This window comes from Argiope bruennichi, chromosome 2, assembly GCF_947563725.1.
Source record: "Argiope bruennichi chromosome 2, qqArgBrue1.1, whole genome shotgun sequence".
Taxonomy (NCBI): Eukaryota; Metazoa; Arthropoda; class Arachnida; order Araneae; family Araneidae; genus Argiope; species Argiope bruennichi.
In genome coordinates, this window is record NC_079152.1 from 64,450,676 (window position 1) to 64,469,739 (window position 19,064).

Genomic DNA, 19,064 nt, shown 5'->3' on the forward strand with positions numbered 1-19,064 from the left:
CCATTAATTAACTAATTAATTTCGTCCATTAAGGAGTCATAAAAACAAAAATGTATACTATTTTGCTATGTTCGCGATCTTTGAACATATAGTGGAGACCATTTTAAAAATTTCTAGTAAATACTGAAAAACCGGTATTTAAACTCGTGAATACCGGTATTACAAAATTGTACAAATGGCTCAAAATACCGGTATTCGGTATCCCGGTATACCGGTATTGCAATCCCTAGTCATAATCAAAATAAAATTTAAAGCGAATATGTATGCTGTGTGAGAATGAGCCACTAGGACCATCACTTTGTTTTTAGATTTTCAATTTGACAATGTTATAGTCACTTATGTAAGTAAAGTTTATCAAGTGAAATGAAACCACTTCTATATTTCCTTTTGGAATGCTCTTATTGTAAAATATTTTATTTTGAAAAGAATAACATTATAATAACCATGATGACTTGCAGGAACAATTATATCTGATATTCTACATTTCATACCCAGCTATTTATCACGAATTTCAGTCCAATTATTTAATAACAAAAAGTAAATCATTTTCATCGCATCTGGATATCATAAAATAATTCTTCACTTGAGTTCTTTATAAGATTTGATTAACAAATTTTAATTTCAATTGGTTGTTCCCATTTATAGAAAAATTATTAACACTTCAGTTTTTAACTATTAAAAATAAGAACCGAACTACTACAATCGATTGGTTTATATCACTTCATAAATTAGCTAGTGCCATTCAAATCATTATTTGTTTCCCTTGATATCGCTTTATGGCTTCACAAATTTCATTTATTGTGCCACATTTATTAATGTTTGTGTTGTTATTGCTCGGGGGCAATTGGAATTGATTTAATTCTTGAGTGTTTACTGTCGACTTCTGAGAAATTATTTTCCAATTGCTATTATTAATCCATCGTTGCTGAGTGACAACTAATACTCGACTACTGAGAAATTATTTTCCAATTGCTATTATTAATCCATCGTTGCTGAGTGACAACTAATACTCGACTACTGAGAAATTATTTTCCAATTGCTATTATTAATCCATCGTTGCTGAGTGACAACTAATACTCGACTACTGAGAAATTATTTTCCAATTGCTATTATTAATCCATCGTTGCTGAGTGACAACTAATACTCGACTTCTGAGAAATTATTTTCCAATTGCTATTATTAATCCATCGTTGCTGAGTGACAACTAATACTCGACTACTGAGAAATTATTTTCCAATTACTATTATTAATCCATTGTTGCTGAGTGACAACTAATACTTGACATTTCAATTAGTCAATTAACCCGAGGAAAAGGGGCATAAAATATCTTTAAAATTATATATCTTAATAGAATATCATTCCTTTTACAATCTAGTTATTCCATTATATCTTATGCTTTTTCAAAGATATAAGAGATTATTTATTAAATTATTTGATAGCAAAGCTCACATCTTTTTTGTTTTGAATTCGCATGAATTATACAAAAATTATTCCACTAGGCATGTTAGAGGACAAAGGTAGATTGCTTATTATCTAAATTTATAATTTCAAATTCCTTTCAATATTTAAATAAAATAATAATATTGCCTATTTAAGAGATCAGAGCTAATAACTTGATTGATATCGCATAATTTAATGTTTATGGCAAAATGTATATTTAACAAGTTGTATATAGATATATTTAAATGAATACACAATTATAATCAAATACATTCAAAAGACCTAAAGCCCGCAGGGCTTCTGAAAATTTCTAAAGTTGATTATGTTTACATAATACTGCCAATAAATATTTCCATTGAAATTTTATTTTATTAATTTTTTCATGTTATTAAATTTTAATCCATGAGTACTTAAATAATTTCAAATAAAGAGAAGGTTGTAACAGTAGAAATTTTCATTTTATTTATTTAAATATGACAATATAGATTATACCAAAAATAGATGAAACTTGGCTGTAAATATACGTTTTTATCCCTTCTTTCTAATTTCTTACTTCTAATTTTAAAGGAATTTGATTCATAATTTATGAAATTCAAAAATTTATTCTGGCAAATATTTGAATTGTCTAATCGTCTCTGCAACCGTAGAGCTAAATTATGTAATTCCCTAATATATTGCACTCCATGAAAGATTTTCAGTACTAATTTAGATTCTATATATTAATTCTGCCTATTAAATCCACATATTAGCAGATTGCTAATACAATTAGTTAACATCACTTCACAGTCACAAGACAAATGTAATTTTAATTTTATCTAACCGTCTATCATAATACATTGCAATGTAATGCCATAGCATTTTCCTGTCAGCAGCTTCATTGCAAATTCCAAAAATGAATGAATTACGCATTCAGCGTTATGAGATGAGAAATTAGCACCATTATGTTTGATAACTTCAAATAAATATTCAAGGTCGATACTTGAAATAAATATTCAATTTTGATAACTTGCACATAAATATTCAATTTTGAAAACTTCACATAAATATTCAAGGTTGAAATCTACACATAAATATTCAAGGTCGATACTTGAAATAAACATCCAATTTTGATAACTTACACATAAATATACAAGGTTGAAATCTACAGATAAATATTCAAGGTTGATAATTTGCACACACATAAATATTCATTTGTTTACTTCAATAATCGTTTTTTCCAAGTTCTATTATTTTCATTTTTGCTTTAAATAAGACATCTAAGATGAAGATAATAATTTTTAATGATGACAAAATTCACAAAAATAGAAATTATTTGAAAAATATGTTTTTATTCAAAACTTTACTTACGAATAAAAGTTTCTGCCATATGGACAAACATTGATTCCAGAATTATATTTGGGGAATTTCAAGCCTCTTTTATCATTGAATATGTTTTTGAAATTTGCAATTTAATTTAGATTAATTTTTACTCATTTATTGCAGTCAGTAATATAAAAGATATCAAAATCTAATCTATATTCTCATGAATCTTAACGTATTACTCTTAAATCTGGAGAAAATTGGAAGAAAACTGTATAGTTTCAGGTTTTATATCTTTAAAACAATATATATTAGGAACTCAAAATTTCCCCTAGAAAATTGTCTGTCTTTTATAATTATTGTTTACATGTTTTTAAATGCACCATAGGTATCTATTTATATGAAAAAGTAATAAATATGGGTAAATTTTTAAAGAAAAAGGGAATTAGTCACCTTGCGAGCAGTATTACTCATAAAAATGTTTAGCTATATACTACATTTTGGGTATGTAAGTAATCTAAATAGTCCTTTTAAGAAACTAAACACCGTATTATAATATTTAAATTTAATTTTTATTCTATATAACAAATGATTAATATAAAATTTAATTTTTACTCTATATACCAAAATGTTATAATGAGTTAAAATTTCAACTTTTCAAACCCTCAGAGATTTTTTAAAGCCAAAATGTATAAGAAATTTAAGTTCAGTTTATAAAATATAGCATAATATATATAATAAGATTGTTTGTGAAATTGTTTAGTAATTTTTAAAATATTCTACGAGCAATATCAAAAGAACACATTTTGTGATTAGGAGCATGTAAATTATTTTTTTTTGCTCTGAATTAAAATATGTGGAATTCTAAATGTTAAAGGGCCATTAGAGTTATTTACCAGCTAAAAGAGTTTAACCGTTTCTTTAAAATATAATGACGTAGTACGTATTTCACAAAACATTCTCAAACATACAATTTATATACAGTACAAAACAGAACATTTATAGTAATGGAAAGAAAATGAAAGTATTTTGAATAAATTTCATGTCAACAAAATTTCTTGAATTTAGATTCTATGAAATTGAATGTTTTTGAAATTAAAATAATAATTAGGTACGAGAAATTATATTATGCTTAATTAAAATAGCTTATATCCGTCAAAAATTAACACTAATTTTGTATTATGAATTAATTTCCAGTTTTAAACTGTTATCCTTTTTACTTACGGAATATTTAAAAATTTAAGCTTAGTGCAGGATTGAAGAAGAAAATAATTTATGAAACTGAAAATCTTGGAATAAAATGATAAATATTTATAGGAATGATCAGGAATATCCATAACTACTTATTCAAATTCTTTTACATTCTCCAAAAAATCGTTTCAAGAGTTTCCGAATTCATGCCCTTTTCTATTTAAGAAAACTACGTATTCGGCGAATTCTTTATAGAATATTCGAAATCAATGCATTCTATTTTCCATGAAATCAATGAAAAAAATCTCGAGTACGTTATGTAAGTTGATATATTGAGTAGTTTCATTGTAGAAATAAAAAACGTTTTCAATTTGGAGGGCAACTTATTTCCATTGAAGAAAGAGTGAAAAGGACGCTTCTTATTCCTTGATGTATAATGAATAAAAGTAAAGGAAAGGCGGTATGCTTGCAGGTATGTTTTTATCACTTTTCAATATATCTCAAATGCTTTTTATCTCATGTGGAATTTAAAATATTCATGAATACCTCACTTTTTTCATCAATAATATCACATAACATTATAAATTTTTACATTAGGATAATCACCAGAAACAAGAAAATACCTTTCCCCGTATTTGATATTCTAATATTACTAAAATATTGTAACAAGCATTTGCAATTCTGAAATATTTCAAAATTATTTAACTTACCTTCCATCTTCTCCTACATAAAATAATTTTTTGTTTAGCTATTTAACAAAGGTAATGCAGATCTATTTCAGTGTGTTTAAATAACATACGAAAAATAATTTTAAAAATCTGTTTCATTTCAATTTAATGAAAATTGACTAATTAAAAATAATTTTTGACTAAGTTTTTTTTACTACTCTAAACTTTTCTTAATGTTCTTCTTCGTATTATAAATGGAGCTCCTGATGAGTTGGTAGATAGTTCCCGGATTCAGAACCAACCGAAACCGATTTCTCCAACAAACAGCGCACTAATTCCTAAATTATGGAATGCTCTCTACTGGTGGATTTTGAAATCTTGGAGCATTGCGATATACTAAAATAATGATTTAATAGTTGAAATCTCCCTGGTTTTATTTATGTCCTCGTTTTTCCAATTAAAGAATTTCTAAATTGTTATATGCAAATCAGTCTACCGAATTTACTCCTCTATAATTTTGGGCCTCGGTGGCTTGGTGGTAAGGACTCGGCATCGATTTCAGACCCTGAGGGCTTAAATTCGATTCCGCCGAAGAACCGTCGTGTAATTGGGTCTCTGGCGGGGCGAAATTTCCTCCAGCTAGTGTGGCGTGGAAGTTTGGAGAGGGGCTGCCAGCTCAGGTGTCGTCCTCGTTATCTGACTGCGGATCAAAATTAAGAGGTCCGTCCCAAAATAACCCTAGTGTTGCTTTAAAAACGGGACGTTAATATAACTAAACTAAACTAAAAGCAACCTTCTAGTACTATAAAAGTAGCTAAAAACTTATACTTCCAGAATGCGCTAATCGTTAACTTCAAGAAAAATATATTGCGATGTTCCATCGCTATTTAGTTATACATTTCTACTGGCAGTAGAAAATTGTAAGAACATTAGTTGCTAAAAACAAATTCAAATAGAATAACAAAATTTTTTGATGGAAAAAAAAACTGAAAAAAAAAGCATTAAATGTTAAAGTTAATTTCATTTTTTTTCGTAGCAGAGAAGTATATAATTCTAAAATTTTTAAAAATCAGACTTCGTTGTATCATGCAGAAATCAATTATTTAAAATTTCTTGATGGAGTAAAACTCCTCTACTTGGAGTGACAACAATCTCAAGTCAAAGGATTTAACTCTTGAGAAAGCTACATATTATTATCAATTACTAAAGGCAGAGTTATTTAAACAATTATTTAACAAGCAATTTTTTTCATACATTTTTCTTTTTATTTTATTTATCGCCCTAGTAATACGTTTAACTAACTTAAAACTACATTTATCTGAATTTCAAGATATATTGCTATTATAATATAATTTGAGGTATTGAAGGTATCTCGTTATTTGTAGAATCAATGTAATTTAGCTCAACAATGTTACTTTACAATTTGGCCTCGATTAAATGAATTTATCACACAGGCGCTTTGTCAAAGCTAAATTTTTCCTTTACTTTATAATTGATTTTAATTTATTCAAATTATATAATTTATTTTACTCCAATTTTTTCACTCAAAAAATTTACTGCTTCAGACTTTCTACCAATTAAAATTCGCAAATAATTCAAACATGCAAGGCACTTCTAATATCAGTTACCGAATTTTTTAAATCCAACGGTTCTTCTAAATCGAATGGCCTCTTCTTTTCACGCACGCACACACACACACACACTTAAAAATTGTTTTAAATTCAAAATACAGTAAAGGTGTTTTGAATACAAGTACAATGAGGTACAATTTTTTTTGAACGTTAATTGTTTTCTATTTTTGATTTTGCAAAGATTTTTTAAAATTAGACCCCGAAATGCAATGATTGGTGGCCAAATTCATGGTTTAATGGTCGTTACCTGACCTTCGTGCCAAATTTCATGGCTTTAAATTTGGATATTTTAGATACGCAAAATATTTACATTTATATGTATAGATTTGTATTTTTGAATAATATCATAACTTTTTTCTTTCTTTTTTAATAGCACATTTATAAATGGATTGCCAAGATTTCAAGATATTATTAAAAATTTGAGCTAAACAATTATGTATTTAAAGAATTTCAAGAACTAATCCTCAGTCCAATTGATATTTTAAGCACATCTGTTCTAATGAAAAATCAAAGTTTTTAAATATAGCAAGAATGCTTGAAGATTTTCTCTACCAAGAAAATCATAACTGCAATATCCTAGAATAAGTATCAAGATTTGACTAACATGAAATCATTGTTATTATAACTTTAACCATAAACTGGCAACTCCAACCAGTCCGAAGTACTCGGAGAAACCTAAATAACCGTACCGCCGCAACAGCAACATTGCCGGGAACTGTGGTTCAGTTCGAAGGGCCATCACCGGCCACAGCACAACCCTCTCCGATAGGAGGAACCAGACACCCTATCATTTTCTGTACTCACTAGGGTGGCGAGAATCAACCACCACGACGGAAACTTTTTATCCGAATTAAGAGGTACCGCCTGGGAGATTCATCATTGTTATAAGGATGGATAACATGAATCTTCTTACAATTATATCTTATTTTAATTACTAATAATAGACATCATAAGCAACATATAATTTTGAATCACAATATATATGGCCAGGAATCAACCCTTATGTTTTCGAAGAATTTGAGATTTCGAAACACGTTACAAACTTTTCATCATTTGTTTTAGGTAACTGAACTTTTTTAAATAGCCATTTTGGTTTCAGCGAAACATGTCTTTGTCAATAATATAAGCATTCCTCTATTAATGTTCCCATTACAGAAAATTTTACAGTTCCCAGAATTTACTGGAATCTTTCGTAGTGTTGAGCCAAAGTAAATGGACTCGTACGCCCCCTGAACATGAGCTTATCCACAACACAATCATTCTCATTAAAGCGCACTTTTTATTTTAATCTTTTTTTTCTTTTCTTTTTGTTTTTAAATGGAAAAGTAAGAGTTACGAAAATTCCGAGAATTTCAATCGCGCATGGTGTTCTTTTTAAAATATCTTAACCTTTCAGCTCTATGCAATATTTTCCTTCCTCCTGTGAAAAGAAGATCCGGAATGTAATTCTTGGAACAGAAATTCTGTAAATCTTTCTATGAATTTCTTACAAATAATCTCATTAAAAAATGTCATAACAGATCAAGATGTACCTCGGTGCATTTCACAACGGCTTTGGAAATGTTTACACAACAGCTTTCAAAATGTTTACGGCTTTCAAATGTTTATTGTTAGAAGAATAAAGATTCTATATGGGTAAAAAGAGAGGTTTTGAGGAAGTTATTTGTACAGATAATTTCAAGGAAAGTTATAGAAAATGAAAGTTATAGAAAGATAGAAAGTTATTTGTTTAAAAGTTTCATAGTTGGTTAGTTGGTTTTACTTGTTTTACTGGCGCAAGAAAAAAATTTGGCCATATTGTATTAGGCTTATTGTGGATTACTGGCGATAACAGTTTTACGAAAGCTCCATTAAGTAATTGGATTAATAAATGATATTTTCGAAAATATTAAAAGTTTGTTTCTACCTTATTCTGTAATTTTTATGTTACATTGCCGAAGTCACTTTTTCCCAATTCATTGATGTATCATTTTTTATTGCATTGTGTCTGTCTTAAGATTTAACGGAACTAATATGTGATGCAATTTGTCCTACTAAACACTTCGCCAGAAAACCCCGAAAACAGGAGTTGTGATAGCATGTAGCACAATTTTGATTGGTCAGTAAGTCAATTCAGTATACTCCTTATGAACAACTTTGAGAAGCATTTTATTGCTTTTCTTATTTGTATAGACATCAACTGTTAAAACTTAGAATCAATTCATAACGAAATGGTGGAGACATGGTAAAATATAGTACAACTGAACACGCTTACCCTCATTTCTTTTACAAATCTGTTTTCGAATATACTTATAACGAAACAAGTTTTTCAATATTTGTCACTTCAACTCTTTTTATATCCTTGATTTGCGACTATTTATTGTATTTTTCAATTTTCCCATTTCTCTTAATATATATATGTATAATATAAAGTAAAACAGAATCTGAAACAGGGTGAACGACGCATTGATCGCTCATCAGAAGTTTATCTTATTTTATGTGGACTGCAAAAGTTTAATATAGACTGCAAACAATTCCCATGCATTTCATCTCCTGGTGAATGATAATGTGTCGTTTTTTTCATACATTTTATTTCTACTTTTACAATTTCTCCACGATAAAATTTACATAGATTTTTTTGGGATTGTGTATTTTTAACGCATTTATTTCGCATGTACTTTTTAAAATCTTTTCTCCTCTCTTCATTCCTTTACACTTCTAAAAATAGACTTCTATATATCCCTTTCTGTTTTTAGTAATATATACATATGAGCCATTTATTTTGAAAATGGGGCAAGTCCATTTTTTGTTATTGTGAGATATTTGAAGGTTTGCATTTCAGTAAATTTAAAAATATTGGTAAGTATTAATAGATATATTTTTTCTATTTTGTGGAACCAGATAAAGCAAGTTAAAAATCTAATAGTGTTTACAGTGCTGACTAAAAGAATACGAGATTTATTATAACTAAATGGACTTGCCTCACTTTCAAAATTAATGAATTCATGTAAACGTTCATTTAATTGGGAAATATTTCAGATACATCAGTCTGTATTTTAAGAATAAAAACCAAATACTATTCAAAAATTTATACTTATTTATTCATTTGGTAAAAAGTGAAACAAAATAAAGAATATTCTTGTAGAAAATATAACATAACAAAAAACAATTCAGTTTTATGAAGAATTTAAATGAAATTGTACATTTTCAGTTTATACGTAGGTGTAATTAAATTGCCTTTTATTCAGGATTTAACATTTTAAAATGTCGATGATGGACATGAATTATATATAGTAATAAATCCATCCTTCTCTTGCATTTTTCAGATGAAATAGACCTCCTTTCTTCATACATAAAAGATAATTTTATATTTCAGAAATCACTTTATCTTCCTCGTTGCGGTGAAAAATCGATAATATTAAATTCAGCTTCTCATTCCATCGAAGTTTTGTAGAATATTTTGTATGATGCATCAGTTGTAAATCTGATTCAGCAAATGAGCCGTTTATTTTGAAAGTAGTGCAAGTCCATTTTTGAAACAAATGGAGATAATGGTAGTATAGAAAAAACTTGTTATGATTTTTTTAATACGTAAACAATTTAAAGTAAAAAAATAAATCAGATTCTAGTATTTTGATGATGGCAGTTTTAGCTCTTAACAACTTTGAAAATAGGTTTATTTTGTAAGTGGCGCAAATTCATCAGATTGAAATTATTTTTGACTGAATATATTACTGCAAAATTTAGCTCCGGTTGCTGCATGGTGAAGCAAATGTAGCCGTTTGATATCATATCTAAAATCTAGTGTGTTTCTATCTATCTATCTTTGATAATGAAAATCGACGGCTGTACAGTGTTTCATAAATAATAAAAAGTGTATCTTAATTTTGTGTATCGATAATAATACAGCATCATGTGTGCATCTCTGATCAGATCTGCATCTAATTACGCCAGCATCAGATATGCATCAAACTAGAATTGAATCCAGTAAGGCCCACATCTAAATAGATCTGCATCTAATTATATCTCAATGAAGTCTCATAAAGCCCTCATCAGACCTCCATCTAATTACATCTGCATCTATTTAGACCTGAAAGGAACTAGATATATTTAAATCTGCATGTAATAAGGCCCGCATCAGATCTGTATCAAATTAGATTCGCATCTAAATAGAACTGCATCTAATTAAGCCGGCATCTTGTCTGCTTATAATTAGTCCCCCATCAGATCACTAATTAAATCCATATCTAAATCTGCGTCAAGTTTGCATCTAATAAGATAGGAATCAGGTCTGCATCTAATTAAACCAGCTTCAGTCCTGCATCTAATTAAGCGCGCATGATATTAGCATTTAAATAACACTGCATCATTTTAGCCGCACATTTAAATGGAACTGCATCTAATTTATCCTGTATCTAGTCTGCATCTAATTAGTCCTGTATCTAGACTGCATCTAATTAGGCCAGCTACAGTCCTGCATCTAATTAGGCGCGCATGACATCCGCATCTAAATAACACTGCATCTTATTAGTCCCGCATCTAAATAGAACTGGATCTAATTAGGCCTGTATCTAGTCTGTATCTAATTAGGCCAGCTTCAGTCCCGCATCTAATGAAGCGCATGATATATGCATCTAAATAACACTGAATTTTATTAGCCCCGCATCTAAATAGAACTGCATCTAATTAGGCCTGTGTCTAGTCTGCATCTAATTAGGCCTGTATCTAGTCTGCATCTAATTAGGTCAACTTCAGTCCTGCATCTAATAAAGCGCATGATATCCACATCTAAATAGAACTGCATCTAATTAGGCCTCTATTTAGTCTGCATCTAATTAGGCCTGTATTTAGTCTGCATCTAATTAGACCTGTATTTAGTCTGCATCTAAATAGACCTGTATTTAGTCTGCATCTAATTAGGCCAGCTCCAGTCATGCATCTAATTAAGCCAGCTCCAGTCATGCATCCAATTAAGCGCGCATGATATCAGCATCTAAATAAAACTCCATCTTATTAGCCCCGAAGTTAAATAGAACTGCATCTAATTAGGCCAGTATCTAGTCTACGTCTAATTAGGCCAACTTCGGTCCTGCATCTAATTAAGCACGCATGATATCCACATCTAAATAACACTGCATCTTATCAGCCCTGCATCTAAAAGAACTGCATCTTATCAGCCCTGCATCTAAATAGAACTGCATCTAATTAGGCCTCTATTTAGTCTGCATCTAATTAGGCCAGTTTCAGTCCTGCATCTAATTAGGCCAGCTTTAGTCCTGCATCTAATTAAGCGCGCATTATATTCGCATCTAAATAACACTGCATCTTTTTAGCCCCACATTTAAATAGAACTGCATCTAATTAGGACTGTATCTAGTCTGCATCTAATTAGGCAAGCTTCATTCCTGCATCTAATTAAGCGCTTGATATCCGCATCAAAATAACACTGCATCTTATTACCTCGCATCTAAGTAGAACTGCATCTAATTAGGCCTGTATCTAGTCTGCATCTAATTAGGCCTGTATCTAGTCTGCATCTAATTAGGTCAACTTCAGTCCTGCATCTAATAAAGCGCATGATATCCACATCTAAATAGAACTGCATCTAATTAGGCCTGTATCTAGACTGCATCTAATTAGGCCAGCTTCAGTCCTGCATCTAATTAGGCACGCACGACATCCGCATCTAAATAACACTGCATCTTATTAGTCCCGCAACTAAATAGAACTGCATATAATAAGGCCTGTATATAATCTGCCTGTAATTAGGCCAGCTTCAGTCCTGCATCTAATTAGGCCAGCTTTAGTCCTGCATCTAATTAAGCGCGCATTATATTCGCATCTAAATAACACTGCATCTTATTAGCCCCGCATCTAAATAGAACTGCATCTAATTAGGCCTCTATTTAGTCTGCATCTAATTAGGCCAGCTTCAGTCCTGCATCTAATTAGGCCAGCTTTAGTCCTGCATCTAATTAAGCGCGCATTATATTCGCATCTAAATAACACTGCATCTTTTTAGCCCCGCATCTAAATAGAACTGCATCTAATTAGGCCTGTATCTAGTCTGCATCTAATTAGGCCAGCTTCACTCCCGCATCTGATTAAGCACGCATGATATCCGCATATAAATAACACTGCATCTTATTACCCCGCATCTAAGTAGAACTGCATCTAATTAGGCCTGTGTCTAGTCTGCATCTAATTAGGCCTGTATCTAGTCTGCATCTAATTAGGTCAACTTCAGTCCTGCATCTAATAAAGCGCATGATATCCACATCTAAATAGAACTGCATCTAATTAGGCCTGTATCTAGACTGCATCTAATTAGGCCAGCTTCAGTCCTGCATCTAATTAGGCACGCACGACATCCGCATCTAAATAACACTGCATCTTATTAGTCCTGCAACTAAATAGAACTGCATATAATAAGGCCTGTATATAATCTGCCTGTAATTAGGCCAGCTTCAGTCCTGCATCTAATTAGGCCAGCTTTAGTCCTGCATCTAATTAAGCGCGCATTATATTCGCATCTAAATAACACTGCATCTTATTAGCCCCGCATCTAAATAGAACTGCATCTAATTAGGCCTCTATTTAGTCTGCATCTAATTAGGCCAGCTTCAGTCCTGCATCTAATTAGGCCAGCTTCAGTCCTGCATCTAATTAGGCCAGCTTTAGTCCTGCATCTAATTAAGCGCGCATTATATCCGTAACAAATAACAGTGCATCTTATTAGTCCCGCATCTAAATAGAACTGCATTTAATAAGGCCTGTATATAGTCTGCATCTAATTAGACCAGCTTCAGTCCTGCATCTAACTAGGCCAGCTTCAGTCCTGCATCTAATTAGGCACGCATGACATCCGCATCTAAATAACACTGCATCTTATTAGTCCCGCATCTAAATAGAACTGCATATAATAAGGCCTGTATATAATCTGCATGTAATTAGGCCAGCTTCACTCCCGCATCTGATTAAGCACGCATGATATCCGCATATAAATAACACTGCATCTTATTACCCCGCATCTAAGTAGAACTGCATCTAATTAGGCCTGTATCTAGTCTGCATCTAATTAGGTCAACTTCAGTCCTGTATATAATATAGCGCATGATATCCACATCTAAATAACACTGCATCCCAAGCAGCAAGAGAAGTCGCTAAACGATTGGCCAAGCATCGCAGCCATCTGATATACGCCGCCCGTATTTTGCCAATGTCACCTTTGCATTGGCGCGACATCGGATTTTGACCATATTTTTTTCTGTCGCCTCTGAAGATCGCTTTTTCATCGGGGCGAACTCCTACGGCGACTTAGTGAAAAAGACCGGCTCAAAGCAATCGGCCCATAGTCGCCTCGATGTCGGGAAATTTGCTTTTCCTAGGTGGCGCTATGCGAACATATTTTAGAAATTTCCCATGAATCACCTGGCGTGTATTGGATTTTGAAATTCAACCAGCAACGCATACTGTCACTTCAAGAAACTTGGTAAGTGTAAAGATTTTTTTATTGTATATTTGTAAATAATATATTATTTATTCTAAATAGTGAATAAAAAAGATTATTTTTGTTGAAGCCGTTCGAACTCGTTGCTTACCTGAAACATGGAGTTGCACGTGATATTATTAGCGTTAGGCGTAAGCGACCATTATCATTTCTTTTCTTGTTTGTATTCTTTTCAAGTGATTTTATTTCCTATCTTTTTTTTTTTGTGTGTCTGTTCTTAAATTATTGCAGATATTTTTCCATTTCATTTACAATGCCTTTTCTTTTGTTAACAACAATTTTTAATGAAAAAAGTTTTTAAAAAAATATTAAATTGCGTTCTTATGTTTTGGTTTTGCAATAACATTTGTGTTATTATTTTTATTTCGACATAAGGCTAAAAAAATAGATTAGCAGAATATATTTATTGTAAATTTCAAAAAAAAAAAATCTTTAAAACTTGCAATTATGTAGTTATATTTGAATACTCTTATGTGAATAGTTTATAATTATTTCACCTTTCATAAAATAGTAACATAAATTTTACACCCATTAGTTTATATTATTTTCCTCTATTGTCCTAAACATTATTATAATATTTGCCTATATAGTTCATTGTCAGATTGAAAACATTATCAAGCTTATGAAGTTCTATATATCTATTTTACTCCTTAATTACATATCTCCAATTGTCAACAAATATTTTATTTGTACTTTTAAAAGAAGTGAAAGCTCAATCATTATTCTAATTAAGGAATATGTTTTTTAGGTTCATCAAATCTGCAAAAAGAAGAGTGAACTTGAAGAAAAGTATATAATAATTCTTTATATGTATTACCAGCAAAATATGAAATCCAGTATTCTATAGAATGGCCAAGCATTGTATATAATGCCTAAAACAAGCCAGTAATGTATGAAACAATTTGTATTTCATACATTTTCTAAGCATTCTATAGAATGCCAAATGACAACCTGGCAAAGTATGAAATACATCTCTCATTCAATGAAATAAAAATTTTGTGCAACCTTTGTTTCAAAACTGAAAATGCAATTAAAGATAAAATAAATTTTAAAATTGATCTATAAATATAAACAAAAAAAATTTCTCACTATTTGTTTGGAAACTACTGTGCAAGTTTCTATTCCTGACTTCAAAAAAGAGCAAAATATTGGAAGTTATAATTAATGTGACGGAGTATGGTTTCTACCTACTTGGAACATCAGAAGGAAATTTAAAACAATTATATGTCCCAATTCACTTTATATCCTAAGAACTTGTTTAGAATTGAAGATATTCCAAATCACAAAATTTCTCTCTGGTCAGTTGCAATTACTCAGAGCAGTGGAAGCAATCAAGGATTTATCAGATGTATGTGTTTAAGTGCCAAAATATGTAATGTCTTTTCGTGAAAAATGTAGTAAAACTTCAAAATGTTACAATGTGATAGGCTTGAATGACAAGTAGGTAAATTTTAATTTCTGATTTTTTTATCTGAAAACTTATTTGCCTTAATTAGAAAGGCATAAATTTTGTTTTGTACAAATTTTATTTTTCTATATAATTTGAATAAATTTTTTTAATGGCAACCTCATTATTTTTTCAGACTGACAATTCAAGTGATTTTAATTCTATTTAGCTCAGTTAATTTTCCTTTTCATTTACAATTTTTCTATGAAAGAAGTTTAATAAAGTATTAAATAACATTTTTATATTTTGGTATTGAAATAACATTTGTGTAATTATTTTTATTTTGACATGAGGCTAAAAAAAAGTTTAGCAGAATGTATTTATTTTAAACTTCAAAAAAAAAAAAAATCTTTAAAACTTGAGATTATGCAGGCACTTTTGAGTTCTCTTATATGAATAGTTTCAAAGTATTTCGCATTTCATAAAACAGTAACATAAATTTTACTCCCATTAGTTTGAGTTTTTTTTTCTTTATTATCCTAAACATGATTATAAAGTTTGCTTACACAGTCCAGTATCAGAACAAAAATATTATGCTTATGAAGTTCTATAAGACTTTTGCTTGTTAATTACTCATCTCCAATTGTCAACAAATGTTTTATTTGTACTTTTAAATGAAGCGAAATCTCAATTACTATTATAATTGTTTTCTAGGTTCAGCAAAACGGAAAAATGAAATGTATAAATAAATGTATAATTTTTTATATGTAGCTGAAGATTCAGTTATACATATATATAATATTTATATAAATGTGTGTGGATTTTTAGAAATTTCAAACTTTTCAAGTATTACATAATAAATAAAGTTTAAATAAATTTTTTATAAATTACTTTGTGTCAATATTATTTATTCTTCTAAATTATAAGTCATAGTTTCAGGATTTTGCTTGGGTGTATAAGTCATTACAGAAAATTCAGTAAAAAATTTCAAGTAAATTATTATTTCACTTTGTATTTCTAAAATATTATTTAATGAAGGTCTTTGTAAATAAATTGTTTTGCATAGTTGTTTTTCTTTTCTCCTAAAAATAAAGAGGGGAAAATAATAATTAAAAAAATATTTGTCTAAAGAAATTTTGTATAATTGAAAGTAGTGTTTACATTTTTAGGTATGGAGTTTTTGTGAAATATTCAGAGTTAATCATAGATCAAATTTGGTTCTTGTGCCATGAAACAAAACCAAACTAATCATAGATTTTTAAAAAAATTAGAAATTTGAAGTAAATTGTTAATTTGTGCTTGTAAAATGTTATCAATTGGACATTAGCTAACACTAACATTTGTAATGAGGTATAAAATTTCTACACCATAAAGTAACTTTGTAAATTAATAATAAATAAGATTTCGTATAAGTGAAAGAAGTGTTGTATTTTTGTGCATGGAATTTTTGTGAAACATATTTTTCAAATATTCAGAGTTAATCATAGATCAAATTTGGTTATTTTGCCACAAATTTAAACCTCGCTAAACATAAATTATGAAAATATTAGAAATTTGAAGTAAGTTATTAAATAAGAAGTAAGTTTGTGCTTGTAAATTGTTGTTTATTGAATATTAGCTAACACTAACATTTATAATGAGGTTTAAAATTAATGCAATATGAAGTAACTCTGTAAATTAATAGTAAATAAAATTTCCTATAATGAAAAGAAGTGTTCCATGTTTGGGTATGGAATTTTTGTGAAATATTCAGTGTTAATCATTAATTAAATTTGGTTCTTGTGCTACAAAACCAAACAAATATAGATCAAGAAAATATTAGAAATTTGAAGTAAATTATTAATTTGTGCTTGTAAAATGTTGTATGTTGGACATCAACCGACACTAACATTTATAATGTGTAAAATTTCTACAACTTGAAGAAACTTTGCATGTTAATAGTAAATATAAGGAATTTTGTAGAATTGAAAGAAGTGCTGCATTTTTGTGTATGGAATTTTTGAGAAATATTCAGTGTTAATCAAAGATCAAATTTAATTCTTGTGCCATAAAACCAAACTAATCATAGATAATAAAAAAATATTAGAAATTTGAAGTAAATTATTATTTTGTGCTTGTAAAATGTTATCTATTGGACATTAGTTAACACTAAAATTTATAATGAGGTATAAAATTTCTTCATGAAGTAATTTTGTAAAATCAATAGTAAATAGAATCAGTAAAATTGAAAGAAGCGTTACATTTTTGTATATGGAATTTTTATGAAACATATTTGTGAAATATTCGGGGTTTAACATTGATCAAATTTTGTTATTTTGCTACGAATCTAAACCTCACTAAACATAAATTATGAAAATATTAGAAATTTGAAGTAACTTATTAATTTGTGCTTGTAAAATATTTTCTATTGAAGAAACATATAATAGGAATTATTATAATTTAGTGTTTAGTAATAAACTATTTTTAACCAATGCATTAAATTTTAGGTGTTAAAATAGGAATTTGTGTTTTATTCATTATTCTTTAGGAATTATTTGTTTATGCATTAAAAAATATTTTTTTAATAAGAATTATATATTTTTCTGTTTCTAATTTTTATAAAATAGCTTTTAAAAACAGATGATATAGGCAATATATATAATACATCTACTTTTAAATTTCTAATATCAGTTAAAATCATACTGATTAATTATATAATTGAAACTATGATTATGTTAACATTTCTTCCCATGCATTAAACAATGAAAATAAATAGGAAATATCAATGAAGGAAATAAATCTTATATGTAGATAGATGTTCAAGGGATCAAATTTAAAATTATTTCAGATAATTTTAACATTTGTTTATTTTTTTAAAGAGCAGTAAAAAAATGTCATTTAAACATTTTATAGGGTAAGATTGTGGTAAAATCTATGCTATAATAATAGTTAAAAAAAGTTGGAAGAATTGTTAGAATGACATTTTCCATGAATTTTTATCGAAAACAAGTATTTTATGGAATTTTAAATTTATCAAAATAAATAACAAACACTATTATTAATAGGTAAAAAAGAAAAGTAAACTATTCAAAATATCTCGTATTTTCAGTCTTTTGACAAAATTTTGAAAGTATGATAGTTTTAAATATTATGACACTAGTTTCTAGAGTTTGAGAAAATTGAATAACCATTAAACTAATATTTCAATTTGACACCAGCAAGTGTTCAGAAATAAATTGCCTATTGATTGGCATTTGGTTTCCCATTGCTAAAATACATGGGGAAATGATTGGTATTGGGTCGCCCATTGCTAAAATACATGGGGAAATGATTGGTATTGGGTCGCCCATTGCTAAAACACATGGGGAAATGATTGGTATTGGGTCGCCGATTGATAAAACAGGTCGCGAAATGCTTGGTATAACGTCGCCCGTGATAATAACAAGTCGCCAAAGGATCGGCAAATTCGTCGAAAACAAGTCGGGGCGGCCATCACGCGGCGAACCGCCGGGGGACATGACCAATGTCGGGGCGAGATCGCCTCCGATCTCGCTCCAATCTCGCTCGTTCCGTGGGGCGATGCTTGGCCAATGGTTGGCCAACGATCTTTTGCTGCTTGGGATCTTACTAGCCCCGCATCTAAATAGTCTGCATCTAATGAGGTCTGTATCTAGTCTGCATATAATTAGGCCAGCTTCAGTCCTGCATCTGATTGAGCGCACATGATATCCGCATATAAATAACACTGCATATTATTACCCCGCATCCAAGTAGAACTGCATCTAATTAGGCCTGTATCTAGTCTGCATCTAATTAGGACAACTTCAGTCCTGCATCTAATAAAGCGCATGATATCCACATCTAAATAACACTGTATCTTACTAGCCCCGCATCTAAATAGTCTGCATCTAATTAGGTCTGTATCTAGTCTGCATCTAATTAGGTCTGTATCTAGTCTGCATCTAATTAGGTCTGTATCT